We start from the raw sequence: 6,169 nt of genomic DNA, 5'->3' as shown, positions 1-6,169 counted from the left end.
CGACCAACCTGAGGCATAGTCTATCTCCCGCTTGCGTGCCTGTCCTTGTTCTGCGTCCGGCTTGGGTCTAAGCCCAAGTTCCATTCCATGCTAGCTGGTGGAGTATCCATATCCTCACGTTAGGCCACCGGTATGCCAAAATAGCGCCAGACTCCGTTTGGCTTCGATGCATGCTGGTCCTGGCATTGGGATGCTGGTTGCTCTAGGACTGTTCCAAGTCGCTCCGGGCTCCTGTCCCTTCACTCCTTGGGCTATATGCTCGAGAGTTGCTCCGTGGTCTGGTTCTATCACTCCTTGGCGTCACGCTTGGGAGTTTGGCACCGTTCCTTCGTTCAGTGGCCCAAGGCCTTGAACCTCAGGTCCCTATGGACACGTGGCATGGACATGTGGTATGTGACACGTGGCATCTGTCACGTGGCACAAAGAGGGTTTAGGTTCCGCTTCGTGGTGTTATCCTATGGTAAATCACCATAGAATAAAGGGTCAAAACCACATCCGCTACACCCAAGCCCCACACTACTCTAGTTGGTGGGGTACCCTCCTCTTTGCAAAATGGTATTGGACGGTGTTTGGCACAATTTTGGCATACCAGTGACTTAATGCAAGGAGGAGGGTACCCCACCAATTAGAGCAGCGTGGGGCTTGGGCTTAGACCCAAGTCAGATGCAAAACAAGGAAGGATACAACTTAATGGAAGCCAAACTAATATCCAAATGTATAGTAGGGATAGTGGGTAGGTCGGGCATGGCCGACCAACCTGAGGCATAGTCTATCTCCCGCTTGCGTGCCTGTCCTTGTTCTGCGTCCGGCTTGGGTCTAAGCCCAAGTTCCATTCCATGCTAGCTGGTGGAGTATCCATATCCTCACGTTAGGCCACCGGTATGCCAAAATAGCGCCAGACTCCGTTTGGCTCCGTTTTGCATGCTGGTCCTGGCATTGGGATGCTGGTTGCTCTAGGACTGTTCCAAGTCGCTCCGGGCTCCTGTCCCTTCACTCCTTGGGCTATATGCTCGAGAGTTGCTCCATGGTCTAGTTCTATCACTCCTTGGCGTCACGCTTGGGAGTTTGGCACCGTTCCTTCGTTCAGTGGCCCAAGGCCTTGAACCTCAGGTTCCTATGGACATGTGGCATGGACATGTGGTATGTGACACGTGGCATCTGTCACGTGGCACAAAGAGGGTTTAGGTTCCGCTTCGTGGTGTTATCCTATGGTAAATCACCATAGAATAAAGGGTCAAAACCACATCCGCTACACCCAAGCCCCACACTACTCTAGTTGGTGGGGTACCCTCCTCTTTGCAAAATGGTATTGGACGGTGTTTGGCACAATTTTGGCATACCAGTGACTTAATGCAAGGAGGAGGGTACCCCACCAATTAGAGCAGCGTGGGGCTTGGGCTTAGACCCAAGTCAGATGCAAAACAAGGAAGAATACAGCTTAATGGAAGCCAAACTAATATCTCAGGTGGTTACATTCCAACCACTATCCCTACTATACATTTGAAACCCTTTATATCCCCCCCCCCCCCCCACTGCCTTGAGGAACACATGCTTTGGGCTTTCACCCGAAGCCTCCCTTAGTACCAGGAGTTAGTCTTTGGGACAAACTTGATACTTACTAAATATGGAATGTCACTAGATTGCAAATTTGGACACGGGATGAACACCATTGTGTTCAGGGCAATTTCTACATTTTGTAGATGTGCCAAATGAGCGAATTTAGACACTTTCCATAAATAGCATTTGGGACCAAAATTAGATTAACACAAAAAGCATGATAGCGAGGGTGTTTGGCAGACATAGTAAACTATCATATAGCAATATTGAGGGACTAGACTCAATACATAAGGGTTCTTGCCAAACTAGTTGTAAGCAACTAAATTTTCCATTCTACTTTAATCACTTAACCACATCTCTAAGTGATTAAAGGAGTCTCACTCACAACCTTCATAAGTCCTATTTCAGACTTAGGGCTTGCTAGCCCCGATAATGACATCCACGCCACTCAACTTTTGCACTTGGTCCAAGTGTTTCATATGTCCAATGGTACTACCGACATATCAACCCATTATGCTAAGACCATGCCCATTCACCTTTGTTATACTGGTATACATAGTATAGTATAGTGATTTGAGATAGTTTGTCCTAAGGACTAGTTGTACTGGTAATCATCCTTTCTAAAGAACCATATACATCAAGATAGTATATATAATATAGTATACTGATTTGAAATAGTACACCTTTTAACTAGTTGATATAAAATACTGGATGAATTTTCACCCTAACTAGCAGTTGCACCTAATAAGCTATCTTACTAATGTGCTATAGCACTTCATATGGACCAACATATTGATGGGAAAATTTGTCACTCTTCCTATTGCATAAAGGCACCAATGTGTTCTATTGCTTACTTGACGAAAAAATCATTTACACAAAAATAAAAGCACCCACTTTATATTCTCGGAATTGGTGATGCTCATTGCAAACTTCTTTGCTTTATCTTGAGCTATTTGCAAATTTCATTTGCACTCCACCAGAATCTCATCAAGTTCTATGGCCAAACCAGTCACCTTGGAATCAAACTTATCTTGAACATCTTTACTCAAATGCAATCCCAACTCCATCATTGTTCCTAGGATGCCTTCCAAATATGGCAAAGTAAAGATTTAACTTGGTTCCACTATATTGGTTATTATTGTAGGTAAATTTACACTAACGAAAGATATAAATTCCATTGTCTCTGCCTTTGATTAATGCTACAACTTAGCATATCTTCCACCACCTAATTCACATGCTTGGTTTACTCATCCGTCTGAGAATGATTTTCACTCGAGAGTTTCAAAGTCATTTGCATAGCCTTTGTAAAGCTCTTCCAAAATCCACTAGTGAACTTTGAATTTTGATCATTAATAACGTCTTCCGGCAAACTAAAATTAGGAAAAAACTTCTCCAAGTAAACTACAATCAAGTCTTAGGTAGTGATAGTCTTCCGAAAAGTCAACAACTACACATACTTCATCAAATGATCCACTACAACCCATACTTGCTCCTTTTGCCTTTATATTCATGGCAAATAAATAATGAAGTAAATAGAGATACTACACTAATGGCTCTGAGAAATAGGTAAAGGTTGCAAAAGTCCCCCTAGCTTCTCCCATGGCACCTTTACTCGCTAACAAAGATTGCATGATTTACAATACTCGAGGATATTAACCTTTATATTCCTCTAATAAAAATTGCACTTAATCAACTCATATGTCTTCTTCCCCCCAAAATGACTGGCATCTAGATGATTATGATAGTGGAATAAAACCTAAGGAATCAATGCATCCACTCATGGCAAATATATATGAGTATTGTAGTAAATGATTTCATCCACCAATGAGGAAAGTGCTTTTATTTGGGCTCATAAAGAGACTACCTCAGCATCCTGAGCCTGAGCACACTTAACCAACTACCTAAACTTGTTAACCACGTTACTCAAATGATGACAAAACCATGTTTGTAATGTTGTCAAATGACAAACACAAGATAAAACATCTGCCACCACATTTGATTTACCCAGACAATGCTCAATAGGAAACTCCCCAAAATTTAGGAGTTTGACCATCCAATGATTTTGCTTAATGTTCAACTCCTTCTATGTGAAAAGATACACACAAGAGGTTTGTAATCAATAAACACCATGAACACTGCACCATAAAGATAGTGCTGCCACGTTCACAAAGCATGAACAATAGAAAGTAACTCTTGTTCATATATGGAATAACATTGCTCTACAAAATTCAAAGTTCAACTTTCATATCCAATAGGTTGTCCCTTTTACATGAGAGCTCCTCCAAATGCAGAACCATTTACATCATATGTCACCTGTCACAAATGTGACTTTGGGTATCGAAAGATATTTGTCGGTTAGTCCTTATGGACACTCTCTCCTTATTGCCATGACGGCAGGAGGTTAATATTGTTGGTTCCCTTTATTAACCTCTTTTATCCAAGTGTTAGTAAACTAGATTTAGCATTTGTACTTGGCCGGATGAGCATAAGGATGGAATTCTTAAGTGTCTATTTAGCCAAACATATTTAGCTTAGTTTGTTAATTTTCTTTTGCTCTGTCTTGCATTGATGTGAAACACAAATCTTAGAGCCCCAAAAGTGGAGCTAAAAAGGTGCCACATGGTAGTGGCTAAAGTGGAAGCCAAACGAGAGTATTATGTTTGGACTAAAAGCTTCAACTTGGATAGTCAAGTATGGGAGTGGAACTCTCAACAAAGTGCTTAAGGAACGAGCATAAAGCAAGTAGTAAGTGAGTCTCTAGAAAAGGGACATAAGAGGATCAACATATAACATGTGAAAGAGTCTGAGATGGACCTAAGATAGAGTCTGAGATAGACCCGAGATGGAGTCCAAGATGGACCCAAAATGAAGTTTGAGATGGAGTCTGAGATGGACTTGAGATGGAGTCCGAGATGGACCCAAGATGGAGTTCGAGATGGAGTCTGAGATGGACCCCAGATGGACCCAAAATGGAGTCTAAGATGGACCCAAGATGGAGTTTGAGATGAAACTGAGACTGAGACCAAGACCGAGATGGAGACCGAGACCAAGACCAAGACCAAGTCTGAGTCTGAGACCGAGATCGAGTCCGAGTTTGAGTTCGAGTTCGAGTCCAAGTTTGAATACTAATACAGGTTGTTGGGTGAAAGCCCAAAGTGATCGTCCCCCAGGGTAGGGGGGCTGCAAGGGTTCCAAAAGTATAGTAGGGAGGGTGTGGGGGTTGGACCCTAGTAAAGCTAGTTTGGCCAAAAAAAGGCCAGTGAAGGCTATGCCCACATGTTAGGTGATTATATATCTATTAAGGAGTCCAAAGCTATAGTGAATACTGGTGAAGTGTTTAAAAGCCGGCTGTAGCTCTTTTGGGAGATCGAATGGTCGATGGTTTTAGTCCAAGCATGGGTGGCATACTTACTTGGATACCTAGTGAGGCTTAATAGAACCTCACTCTAACCCTATGGCTAGAGCACCTAAAGGCGGATGGTGGGGAGAGTACCCATGAGGCTCATGTAGGGCCACAGTGTTTTGAAATGTTGTCCCAAAGTCCCAGACTAAGGAAAGGAAGAGGAACAATCCTCTTGTGTGGTGACCAAGGATGTAATCATATAGCAAGGAAGTCCTAAAGGCTGGTGGGGCATAGTGGTCGGGTATATGGGCCTTGACCCGGCAAATACGGCCATGGATAAAAAGGGACTTAGTGGGGACTAAAAAAGGGGTATTGGGGAAAATTGTTCCCCATGTTTATGAGCATCTTAAGAATGCTAAGGAGTGGATTTGGGATGACCACTCATGGATGGATGGTTCAGTCTTGTACTACTTCATGGAAAAAGAGTTTTGCCACTTGCTTCACATTCATTGTTTCTATAGTTGAAATAAATTGTGTAATCTTTGACAACTAATCCACAACCACCATTAAAATGTTATACCTTTTAGACTTCAACAAGCAAGTGACAAAGTCAAGTATCATACTTTGAAATGGCCATGCCAATACTAGAATACATTATAACTTCCTAGCTTGTTTCTTAGTTCTATGCTTACACTTGTAGCATATAGGGCAAAAATGGATATAATCCGCTACATCATCTTTCATACTAATCTAAAAAAAAACCTTTTTCAATAAGGTAAAAGTTTTTTGTTTACCACCATGTCCCACTATTAGAACATTGGTGTAACGCATGTGATCATAAGATGAGATTTGGATATACTGTCACCGTGGATCCTTGGAACCTTAGGGGATAAATAAGGATAAAATAACCACTAAAAGCTCTCTCATTAAGCAATTGCCCTTTTTCTAGTTGGTTTAAAGGGAGAAAGACAAGGTGTGTTACATGTAGTATTAAAGCAAATGGCACGGGTTCAATTCCCATTGATTAGTGGCTACTTAAAAATATAATATACTTTTGAGCAAGGTATATTTCTACTCTTAAATTTGAAATTATACGTATTGGGCATCCATGCGTACGTCCTTCTTCTTGTGTGGAGTATCTATGGAAGAAAGTATCCACCGTGGGACTGTGGTATGGGTGGATAACTAATTGCTTTACATGGAATAGCTAATCTATATAATGAAGGATTGGTAGATTTAGTGCAAAAATGAAGGTGCTAGTTCCTTTCG

Source organism: Selaginella moellendorffii, unplaced genomic scaffold (assembly GCF_000143415.4).
Source record: "Selaginella moellendorffii unplaced genomic scaffold, v1.0 SELMOscaffold_51, whole genome shotgun sequence".
Taxonomy (NCBI): domain Eukaryota; kingdom Viridiplantae; phylum Streptophyta; class Lycopodiopsida; order Selaginellales; family Selaginellaceae; genus Selaginella; species Selaginella moellendorffii.
Note: the sequence above shows the minus strand (reverse complement) of the source record.